The following is a 12,973-nucleotide window of genomic DNA, read 5'->3' as shown; positions in this document are numbered from 1 at the left end:
TCAAAATAATATTCTGGGCTTGGTGGCACCGTTCGGAGCATCATGCTAAACTACGTGCTCTTCGTTATACAGGTATGCCTTGGCTTTCACGGGACTGAACGTGCTTCCCTGCTGGGTTGCTGTGGTCATTCCGCCACAACGCCGATGTCATCAAGTATCCAACACGTGCAACTTAGGACGACGCTGCTACAGCTATCAGCATGGCAGAACGAAGCCCGTCATGATGCAACGCTTTGCACGTCACGTCCGGAGGATCCTTTTGGCGCACCAGCGACATCTGGCACAGCGGCGGGACTGCATAAAAGGCCGAACATGACCTGCGCGCGCTTCACTAGTCTTGGTGGTGCCGTTCGGAGCATCATGCTAAACTACATGCTCTTCGTTATACAGGTTGGTGATAAACGGTCATTTGTTGAATGTACTAAATCTAGTTACGTTGGACTAGTTGTGCTGCCAAGCCCACAGTACATGTTGTTTTGCTACCTGCAGTGTGTTCGCATGATATTTTTGTTATTGCAACTGAGTGGTGATGTAGAAGCGAACCCAGGTCCTGACAAAATAGATCAAATACTAAAGGCCGTCAATGAACTTAAGACATCTCATACAGCTCTTGAGACGAGTCTTAAAGATGTCCAGCTAAGGCTATCTCAGATTGAAAGTATCCTTACGTCATTAAAGCAATGTCTGGAGAAGATAGAAAAATATGAAGCAACCGTATCGGCTATGCACAATGACTTCACTGAAATGCACAACACAATAGAAGAACTAGAAAATAGAAGCCGCCGAAACAATATCATTATTTATGCTCTTAAAGAAACAAAACAAAAGCCAGAAATGGTGCAACAACTTGTGACGCGAGGGATATTTTCTGAAATGTTGGGCATCGAAGTGAAATCTGTTGAGCGTGTGCACAGGCTCAGTCTTCTGAAGCCTAACCGCGACCGACCGGTTATATTGCACTCTATGATTTTACAGAAAAAATGCTGGTATTACGAAACTGTTATAAACTAAAAAATACAGCCATATCTGTATCAGAAGACTATTCTAAGTTTGTTCGTAAAACTCGGAGGAAGCTGTGGCAGGCGTCTGCGCTGAATCGCAGTAACGGAGATAAGGTGACACTAGTTTACGACAAACTTAAGATCAACGGAGAATGCTTCACATGGAATGAGATAGAAAATAAAATGGTAGCTGTGAAACGTGCTCATACCGATGGTCACAAGAAGGCAAGCACTTCTCAAGCGTGAGCAAAAACAAAAGAGCCACTTACGCTGCTTTGCTTTAATGCAAGAAGTATCGTAAACAAAACACAGCAGTTGGAAGAACTGTTGCTTTTGTACGGACCTGATGCAGTGGTCATTAGGGAAACGTGGCTAAACCCTGATATTCACGATTCAAAGATAGTGCCACCAGCATACGCACTGCTTCGTACAGATCGGAATGGCCGTGGCGGGGGCGTGGCCATCGCCATTAAACGGAACACGCCTTTTCATAAAGAAAGTGGCATTGCTGGTCACGAAAGTGTGTGGTGTTCAATCCTTATTAATAACGTCCCCGTGTTGATTGGTGGTGTATACCAGTTTCCGGGTGCCCCTGATGAATACCTTGTAAAGCTACAAACCGTTCTTCACGGCTGTGTAGGTGAGCGAACGAAACTAATACTGGTGATTTTAATATGCCGGGAATAAACTGGGGCACTTTTTCCATCGGAAATACTGCTGTTAAAGGTTCAGATATACTTTTTGACAATATTTTTAGTCACTCGTTGACACAGCTTGTGATAGAACCGACTCGCATGCTTGGGTCGGCATGTTCAGTGCTTGATCTTGCATTTGTGTCTGGCTCATTAACACCACAAATAAGTATTGAAGAGAGAATCTCTGATCACAAGCTGATTCTGTTGACATTTCATGGCATGGGCGGCCGCGTATCGCACGCAACGACACGCATATCAGTTAAAGATTACTATAGAGCGAATGACGAAAGTGTTACAGATTTTCTTGAGGCATCACAAGACGATTTCTTTAATACGTCATCGGGTGTCGTGGATCTATGGAACAAACTAAAATCTGGAATCACGCATTGTGAATCAACCTTCATACCTACTAAGCTAAAGAAAACTAAGCGTAAAACGTTGTGGATTACAAGAAACATTATCCACCTAAAGAGAAAAGTACAACGACTCCTCAAACATAAAAAGAAATCCGCTGCGCTCAATGAGCTTTCAGGCCACTTAAAAACGGAAATACAGATGGCAAGAGACCACTTTTTCGCAAGCACTCTGACTGAGTTTATGACAAATCAACCACGTAAGTTTTGGAAGTACTTATCAAAGCCAAATAGCATAATAACTAAAACGAAAATATCGGGTAGTCTTGTTGAAGATGCACGGATTATTGCAGATGCTTTCAACAGTTACTTCCAATCAGTTTTCACGCGTACGCAGCCTTCATTTTTACCGTCGTCTAACAGTGAAAATCACATGCCAGAGTTGACAATAACAGAGTCTGGCATACTTAACTTGCTTCTTCAACTCGATGTCAAAAAATTGCAAGGCCCTGATGAAATTTCTAATGCTTTTCTTAAGCGCTATGCCAATCAGCTAACCCCTTTTCTGCAAAAGATATTTTCCTTATCATTAGAAACAGCTGTGCTTCCTGATAATTGGTTGTGTGCAAAAGTAATTCCTATCCATAAAAGTGGGAACAAACAACTGATAAACACATACAGGCCGATATCACTGACAAGTACATGCTGCAAGCTAATGGAGCATATAATAAACAAAGCACTTATGAACTATCTGGAGGAAAATAATCTGCTTTATCCGAACCAACACGGTTTTAAAAGGAAGCTTTCGACCACTACACAACTTTTAGAGATTACTCATTACTTTGCTTTAGCTATTGATTCTAGACTGCAAATAGATGATATATTTATTGATTTTTCTAAGGCATTCGACCGCGTTCTGCACTCGTTGCTCATACAAAAACTTGAATCATTTGGGGTTGACTCAAAAATAGTCCATTGGATTGCCGCTTATATTTCCAACCGCACCCAGTATGTTTCTTTTAATAATGGCGAGTCCGACATTGCCGACGTGTTCTCTGGTGTTCCCCAAGGGTCCGTACTAAGACTAACACTCTTTTTCATATACATCAATGACATCTGCACTGCTATGGAACCAGGTATTATAATGAGGCTTTTTGCAGATGACTGCGTCATATACTCTCCCACTAGCATTACAGAAGACCAGGTGAAACTTGACAAATCTTTAGAAAATATTGGGCAATGATGTGAAAAACACGGTATGCAAATTAATACAGACAAAATCATGTGCATTACAATTTCACATAGAAAGACACCACTTCACTTTCAGTACAACTTCTCTGGGGCAGACATCAAGCACGTAAATACCGTAATGTACCTGGGGGTCACAATAACATCATCATTAAAGTGGGATGTCCACATTAATCAAATTTCTGCACGTGCATTTAAACAACTAGGTTGTTTAAGGCGTAAACTAACCGGAACTTCCCCTCAAGTTAAACTAACAACATACAAGACGCTCATTAGACCCATCCTGGAATATGCAGCTATAGTTTGGAACCCGCACAAAAAGAACATGATTGACGCATTGGAAAAGATTCAAAACCACGCTCTTAGGTTTATTTTTTCAAAGTATGCCAGGCCGGAGAGTGTTTCCGCGCTGCGTTTGCAAGCACGTGTCGCAACTCTTGCTAGCTGACGACAATTAGCCAGCCTGAAATTTCTTTTTCTTCTTTCAAACAACCTGGTAAAGTTAAATAAGGATGATTACATTAAAGCTCCGCACCGTCACTCCAGTAGAACTAACAATGACAAATGCATACGCCCATTCCTGTCTCGTTGTAACACGTTGAAGTATTTTTTTTCCCCGCAGCTATAGAGATGTGGAATGACTTGCCGAATGACGTTGTCAGTGCACAATCACCTGAATCATTTTCATCGCTGTTGGAAATTCATTTAGAGGCATTGCAATAAATCCTGTGCTATCTTCGCCGAAATAAAGGTTGAAACAGTGGATCGTGCATGTGCTCCCACATTGCTACATGTGCTTAACCGCCTGCATCTGCATATCAATGTTACCGTTAATGTTATCATGCAAAGTAGTTTTTTTCAGTGAAACAAATGTGCATTGTTCATTTATTGCTTTATACTGTTATATCGTTTTTTTCTTTCCTTTTCATCTTTGCGATATGAAGTGTTATTTGCTCTGTACGCCCTCTCCTGTATAGGCCTGAAAAGGCCCACAGTATTAAATAAATAAATAAATAAATAAATAATAAATATGAAGCAGCTCACACAAATCAAAGTGCTCCTCATTCATGCTACACAACAGAACACACAAATTGCACATGCTAAGTAGAGCAATGTCACGTGCAACACTCTCAATTAGGTACCGTTTAAGAGGGGGAGATGAACCACAAGAGAGAAGACAGGAGGTTAACAAGGCCCATGCCCGGTTTGCTACCCTATGCTGGCGGAATGGGAAGGGGGCGTAAAAATGAGAGAGAGAGGAAAGAGAAGAGAAATAGAGAAAAAAAGAGAATAGTCAGTCAATGGGCCGGCACGTTTGCAGCGGTGGCACTACACAAAAGTTAAAGATGGTCACGTACGCCTGTAGTCCTCAGAAAACACAAGACAGCTTTGACTGCTTTTTGACCTGATGAAAGGCGAGGACGGTGTTCCAGTAGCATCTGTGTAGAGAGTGGCCGATCGTCCAATCGTCGCAATGCGTCCGAAAGCTTCTGCCTTTCAGAGGCAAATCGAGGGCAATGGCATATCAGATGGTCGATGTCTTCTTTGGTGCAGCCGACGTCACATTCCGCATTGCTGGTCAATTCGATGAGGGTTGTATATGCTTTTGTGAAGGAAACCCACAACCAAAAGCGACAAAGAAGCGAAGCTTCACGTCGACGAAGTCCGGATGGAGGTCGAAGTTCCAGTCGAGGGTTTATCTGGTAGAGTCTCGCACGTCCTATGCTTGGGGTGTTCCACTCCAGCAGACACAGACTACGTGCCAGGTGACGAAGTTGCTTTGCCGCGTCAGTCCTTGACAAAGGAATCAGAAGGGTGAGCTCTTCTTGGTGCGATGTATGAGCCACGTTGTCTGCAGAACCATTGCAACTGATCCCACAATGGCCAGGAAGCCACTGAAACTCTACCTCGTGGCCTGTTTCTGTGACGTGGTGAAGAAGCTTGACAACCTCGAAAGTTAACTGTTCATGGCAACCTCGTCGAAGGACTGACTGCATGCTCCATAGGGCCGGTTTCGAGTCGGAAAACACAGTCCATTTACTCCGTCTCTGGAATTTGATGTACTCTAGGGCGCCACGCAAAGCCGCAAGTTCTGCCGCCGTAGGCGTAGTGACGTGTGACAACTTGATTCGCAGAGTGATTCCTTTAGCTGGAATCACCACCACATCGCCAAAACTAGACGCTGTGGTTGAACCAGTGAATTACTCTTTATGACTAGATTGAAGAGTATCATAAATAGCAGCGGTGGATCTCGGCGTTGTTCGTCAGCCATCTGCAGAAAATCGGTTATGGCAAGGATGTTGGCATCCATTTCCAACTCAGAGGAGTTAGGTGGATCAACAGGGTGTCGAGATAAACAGTCGGCATCACTGTGAAGCTTGCCGGACTTGTACACTACCGAGAATGTGTACTATTTCAATCTCAATGCACACCGCTCGAGCCTTCCAGTTGGATCCTCAAGTGTTGACAGTGTTATGTTTGGCCCGATAATTCGTCTGGACAGACGCTATTGTGCGTAAGCCGGTCTACTAGAGAGGCTTATAATCCCATCGGCGCCCAGTCTGCAAGACGCTGTCCGATATATGTGCTCGGAAGCAGTCAGGTCTCAATGAAAGCTTCGCGAGGCAAGCCTTTTGTTGAACGGGCTCGAACAGCGGGGGAACGGCGCCACTGTGGTGGGTCTAACTAAGTCAACCTCTTGACTCGGCCTTTGTCATCTTTTCGACGCCATCTCAACGTACCGACAGCCTGGAAGCGTGAGAATGTGTCGAAGAAGCCGTTCACCGGAATCGAGCGTTTGGACTGCCTGAAGCTGAAAGCAGCATGGACCGCTGCTGACGTTCGGGTAAGCAGCCATCTCCCCGGAGGAGCTGAACTTTCTGTCTCTGGACTCTACCTCCTCGCCCTGCGGTGCCTTCAAGGCGTGGGCCAGGTGCATCTGTGTGTTGTGTTCCTGTTACCATTGGACCATTACGCCCAGTCGAGTGGTGCAATATCTGCACCCTTTCTCTGGTGGGTGGACCACAAAGACTTCATCCCCTGCTTTGTTGCAAGAGTGGTCACCGCCTCCTTCGGACGACGGTGACAATGGGCTGTAAAAGCCGAAGCATTTTTGTAAATAGTGCTGAATCTTGTACGGAATCACGAGCTGAACCTTTGTTGTACATAATGCGGGATCTTCTCTATTCTTGTACATTTCCTATCTTCCTTCTGTAATGTAAATAAACCTTCGTTCTTTCTCTGTTAACGCGTCTCCTCACTGGGGAAGATTGGCTATGTGGACGACGGCGGGGTGCCAGCTACCCTAAAGAAGCCCGCCGTTCCTGCCATCATCATCTTCCTACACCTTAACAACTGGTTGGCAGCGGTGAGATGGACTTCACGACATCGTGCTGTGCTGTTGTGAATGCTTGGTCTTTGCTATAGCTTTTCAGGCTTTATTTTGTGAGTGAGTTGATTAGAAGCTGGATTGTGTGTCATTTAGGGAGACCAACTACTGGTGAGTGTTCAGTGAGCTAGAGGGATCACCTAATCATGTGTGAGATGCCGCACCAATGTACAAAGGCAATCATGGAGGTAAGGACACTGCTAAAAGATGGTCTTTTGTACATTTGTGAAGACCTGGGTGTTAAGGTCAAGGAAGGAATGGGCAGGTCAGATTTTGGAACTGATTTTGCAAAATGCCCGTGCGGAGGATATTGGATAAGCATTAAAAGCTTTAAAAAGATTGAAGGAACGAAAACAGAAAAGCGAAAGAGATGAGAAGGAGAAGGTAATGGAAAAAACGGAAAGAATGGAAGGAGGGAAGGAGAGGGAGCGAGATAGAAAATAGCGTGATCGAGCACGCGACTTGCAAATTGAACTATTGGAACAGAAAGTCGAGGAAATGCGGCAGAAGCTTCAGCCATCCGCAACTGTAACGCGCAAGAATTGCGATGATCAAATGAGTAAAGTGCAGTTTATAGCCGTAGATAAAGCTAGCACGAATAAAGACAGCAGCAGGTTCGATGAAGCACCAAACTGAGTGCTGCGACAGACGCTGCGCTGAGTATAGGGGCTGACGAAGTCCAGAGCCAGTGAGACGAGGTGCTGTGCCAGTTAACTGTTAGCAAAACAGCTAGGATGGCTGTACAAAAGCTGGTACAGACCTCCACTGAGTTTGTCGCGGCGGTGGATCTTGCAAACAATGTGAAAGTAGACAAGGACAGCGAAGAGAGCTCAAAAGCAGCGAAAGTAGTTAGCGGGATGACAGTACAGTTGCCGACAGCCCTCACTCATTCAAGGTAGATTGTTTCAAGGAAAACAGCAGCACTGTTCTTAAGCGCGTCAAGCTGTCCGCCAGTGCAGTGTGTGAAAAGAAAGATAATTCGGTTGAAAATCATTTAGACTGCGCGAATGAGACAGCAGATGAAAGCTGTGAGAAAGTTGACGAGCTTGAGATGAAATCAGAAGGCTCAGCGACGAGCCACAAGAAGCGGCGCAGATGATAGAGACGTCGCAAAGCCATGAGGGAGACAAAGAGTACTACGCGTGTAAAAGAAGGCGCAAAGCCTTTGAGCGTAGGAAGTAGTACTAGGCACTTTGCATCGACGCCTAAGTCAGTTTACATGCATCCGGGCAATCGGACGAAAAGTGCAGGTTCGCGAATGGAATTGTGTGAAGAGCGCCGGTCTTTCCATTGTACACACAACGCGTTTCAGGGAGCGCGCAAGTGCAGGTTCAGCGAAAGTGAGCCGGCTCGACATGGCATCAATGCTAAGACATCAATGCGCCGAAAGGACATGGAAGGTGATGTAGAAGCACCTTTGAGCTGTAGAACAGCCAATGGCGCAACCCGAGGCGAACTTTCAATTCATGAGAAAAAGGTCTGTCGCAAACGTCACCGTAGAAGAGTGAAGCGTGCGCACGCGACGAAGCAATCGGAAAACAGAGGTGGCAGGCAGGCAGACAGAGGAAAGGAAGAAGAGTAGTTCATCAACCACTTTAGCGAAGAGGCCTTTGTGGCGGGAAGTATGGCACAGACGGTGAAACGGTAGGCTGTGGTGCCAGTCCTCACGAAGGAATGCGCGGTGGAGATTTAGAGCTTTTCGTGGACAAGAGTGTCGACATGAGCCTAGAAGAAAAGCCACAGCAACTAAGCACCACGCGGGTGCAGGAAAAAGGACATCGCCACTCTTTCCCACGCGTCACTTGGATCCCCTCCACCGGACAGAACCAGGCCGAAATCGCGAATGATGCATGACTGCGCCGTTCAGCTGGTAGCACATAGGCGTCGTTGCTTCGGGCGTTCTCGAAATACCCCAAGACCACAACCGCCCCACGTACCACTAGAAGAGTGAGGGACAGCTGTAGGCTGGAGAGCAGGGCACAGGAATTCACTTGGAAGCATGTATGGTTGTGTCCTTGTGGCTTAAAAGTAATACTCCTATGTCATCTACACGGCCACTTTGTTTAGATACAGTTTTTTCCCTTCTAGATTTTTTTGTAAGCGTTCTAAAAGTTTACAGTTAAGCTGTCAAGCGTTATGCGGAAGCAGTAACCCGCACCGATCAATCGACTGCGTGAAATTAAGTTTTTGCTTTTGAGATAAAAGCACGTAAGTCGTAATTGAAGATTTGTACGACCCGCTGAATTTGAAACCGTGGTAGCATTGTCTAACGGAGCTGTAGTTTGTATGATACGTGCCTTTTGTTGTGTCACGCGAAGTTGTAGAACGTCTTAGGAGCGTAGATGAGCATTGTTAAGGTAGGTTTTAGAATAAAACCATGAGCTGTTTTCTAAATGCTCACGCTTGAAAAACAGTTGCTACAGGCTTTTTAGCGCAAAACGTACCCAAGTTTTGTTAGGTGCTCGTGACGTGTACGGTATCTGCGTTGTTTTTATTGCGTGTTGTTCTTTGCGAACATGTACGTTCAGATGCGTGTTTAGTGGTGCCTAGCTTATAGAAATATGGCCTTTGGTTAAGTGTGGGTGTTAGTATGCTAGCGCTCTTTGGATGAGAGTAAGATGTCGTGCCAGGGCGCATAGCATAGTCCTGTGCGTTCCTTAAAAACATGGGCCGACATGAAGCTACATTCTGCAAATGAGCATGTAGTATGAGGGGCTGATTCCCTTATTTTGTCGTTTTAGTGATAGCTCGTGGATCATGTGAACTCTTGGGCTGAGAGTTGCGCTTTACCGAACGTTAACGTTAAATATACGTTTCTGGTAGTTATAAGACGCAGTTTGATTTCTTATAAAAGAGTTTTATTGGCGTCAGGGTGTCCTACAAGTAGGTACTCTCGACTACGCCTTGCAAGTATGTATTTAGAGAATGAAGAATGTGCGCAGTTACCTTGTGTTGGGTTCAGGCTGCATTTGTGCAAAAATTAAGTAGTTGTGTTTTATAAAGATAAAGAGAAGTTAGCAGATGTAAGTTACAACATAGTAGTGCGGATGGTAGGAGGTTAGCATTGAAAGAGTGTGTTTATGGCTATTCGGGGCCAAATTGTATTTGCCTTTGTGTGCTTTTCTTGCCCGGCAATTCGTTCCAGTTTAGTAAGCATCTTCACATCCATGATTGTTGTAACTTTGGCGGCACAAATTCTGTCAAAATTTTAGAGTAGAATTTGTTTGAGTTTTCTTGAGAAGCCTGAAGGGATTTTAAGCGAGTCCAATGTATTTGACTGCAGCATGGTATTGTGTTGTGTGGTTTGCCTTGCTGTTGTCGATCATTGTGAGGTGGTTTGGGAGTTGGTTACAAGTTCGCAGCTGGAGGGTCCAAGCCAGGTCATCGTCCTCGTCACCAGCCATTCTCTGATTTGATTTGATTTGTGGGGTTTAACGTCCCAAAACCACCATATGATTATGAGAGACGCCGTGGTGGAGGGCTCCGGAAATTTTGACCACCTGGGGTTCTTTAACGTGCACCCAAATCTGAGCACGCGGGCCTACGACATTTCCGCCTCCATTGGAAATGCAGCCGCCGCAGCCGGGATTTGAACCCGCGACCTGCGGGTCATCAGCCGAGTACCTTAGCCACTAGACCACCACGGCGGGGCAAACCAGCCATTCTCTTCGTGCCTAGCGGTGGGGAGCACTGGCCAGCCTAGATTTTCCCGACGGCAGAGGAGCTGGTTACGTTTGGCCCAGCTCAGCTGGTACTTCTACAGGTTGAATGTGACCGGCGGAGAAAGACCTAGGCTTCTTCCAGCGCTGGCACAGGTCACACGCTGCAACCTGCTGGTACTTCTACAGGTTGAAGGTGACCGGCGGGGAAAGACATAGGCTTCTTCCGGCGCTGGCACAGGTCACACGCTGCAACCTAACGGCGAATGGAACGATAAAGGCCCTTCCAGAATACCCGTCGGCGGACGCGGTAATATGTTCTGGAGACACCTAAATGTCCAGAAGTTGAGGCATTGTGAAGTTCTTGCAACATGTCCTTGCGCAGATGACGTGAGGCGACGAGCAAAAGTTTTGTGCCATTGGACTGTAAGTTGAGGCGATACAAAACGTTGCTTTAAAGCATAAACAGGCTCAGCGAATAATCTTTATGGCTAGATTGAAGAGTGTCTGTCATAGATAGCAGTGATGGATCTCGACGTTGTTCGTCGGCCATCTGCAGAGAATCTGTTATCGCAAGGATGTTGGCATCGGCTTCCAACTCGGAGGAGTTAGGTGGATCAACAGGGTGTTGAGATAAACAGTCGGCATCACTGTGAAGCTTGCCGGACATGTACACTACCGAGAACGTGTACTATTTCAATCTCGATGCACACCGCTCGAGTCTTCCAGTTGGATCCTCAAGTGTTGACAGTGTTATGTTTGGCCCGATAATTCGTCTGGACAGACGCTATTGTGTGTAAGCCGGTCTACTAGGGAGGCTTACAACCCCATCGGCGCTCAGTCTACAAGACGCTGTCCAGTAGATGTTCCAGGAAGCAGTCGGGTCTCAACGGACGCTTCGCGAGGCAAGCCTTTTGTTGAACGGGCTCGAACAGCGGGGAAACAGCGCCACTGTGGCGGTCTCATTAAGTCAACCTCTTGACTAGGCTTTTGTCATCCACGCGAGGCCATCTCAACGCACCCACAGCCTGGAAGCGTGGGAACGCGTCGAAGAAGCCGTTCACCGGAATCGACACTTTGGACTGCCTGAAGCTGAAAGCAGCATGCACCACTGCTGACGATGGGGTTAGCGGCCATCTCCTCGGAGGAGCTGAACTTTCCCTCTTTGGACTCTACCTCCTCGCCGTTCGGTGCCTTCAAGGCTTGGGCCGGGCGCGTCTTTCTGTGGTGCGTTCCTGTTACCATTGGACACTTTCCCTCAGCCGAATGGTGCAATATCTGCACCCTTTCTGGTGGGTGGACCACAAAGACTTCGTCCCCAGCTTTGTGGCAAGAGTGGTCGCCGTCTCCTTCGGACGGCAGTGACGGCGGGCTATAACAGCTGAAGCATTTTGGTAAATAGTGCTGAATCTTTTACGCAATCATGAGCTGAACCTTTGTCGTACATCATGCGGGATCTTCTCGATCCTTGTACAGTTCCTATTTTTCTTCTATAATGTAAATAAATCTTCGTTCCTTCTCTGTTAACGCGACTCCTCACTGGTGAAGATCGGCTATGCGGATGACGGTGGGGTGCCAGCTACCCTAAAGAAGCCCGCCGTCCCAGCCATTATCATCTTCCTACCCCTTAACAGTTGCAGAGCGTATGGTGATCTGTGTTGACTGCGAACGGGCGTCCATATAGGTATGGATGGAATTTCGCGATAGCTCAGACGATAGCCAAGCACTTCCGCTCAGTAATGGAATAGTTCCTTTCTGACTGTGAAAGTAGGTGGCTGGCATACGCTACGACACGGTTTGTGCCGTTTTGCATTTTAGCAAGTACTGCCCCTATGCCAAGGCCACTTGCGTCGGTGCAAAGCTTCGTTCAAGCGGCTGGGTCAAAATGCGCCAACACAGGTGGTGATGTAAGCTCAGAAATCAGCGACGCAAAGAAATGTTCTTGATCTTCACGCCACGAAGAAGCCACGTTTTTCTGAGGAGATTTCATGAGAAGCCGAGCGATTTTCGCGAAGTGGCTAACAAAACAGGATGAAAGACTTGTGTAAAAGCATACTGTCAACTTATCTTTTCTAAAGATATTATGCACGAGATAGTTGCAGTGAAACATTTGATTTTTTTTGCCTGTGTTTGGTTTGCTTGTTTTCACTTGTGGCTAACATTCTGCCAATAAAAAGAAACTAGTTTGAGGGCTCCGATCTCAGCACATTGTAAGAAAAAAATGTTTTCCTCTACCGCTACTGCACTATACTTGATGTCTGTTTCAAAAAAGCAATTTTTTATTATTACTCTCAATTTTCGTAGTGGAATTGTTAAAAACTGTAAAAATGCAGAACAACGTACCCCGTACCCATGTGCTCAGTTTTGGAGGGGCACTGCTCTTCAAACGCCAATTGTCCAGGCAAAACGGAGCGCCCAAGGTAACTATGCTGGCCACATCCAGTTTGGGAAGTAATACCAGCTTCAAGCAAGCCTTGTTTCTTTTTATTGCGAAAGCTGTTATCAGACCACCACTCAGGTCATGCGCAGTTGTCCGCCACCATTTCCGCCACCACCGATGTCCGTAACAACATCGCACAAAACTAGAAAAAAAAAACTGGCACTGACGACACAGTGGGGCTCGAGCTAG

The sequence above is a fragment of the Rhipicephalus microplus genome, chromosome 5 (assembly GCF_043290135.1).
Source record: "Rhipicephalus microplus isolate Deutch F79 chromosome 5, USDA_Rmic, whole genome shotgun sequence".
In the NCBI taxonomy this organism is placed as follows: Eukaryota; Metazoa; Arthropoda; class Arachnida; order Ixodida; family Ixodidae; genus Rhipicephalus; species Rhipicephalus microplus.
This window is presented reverse-complemented; position numbering follows the sequence as displayed.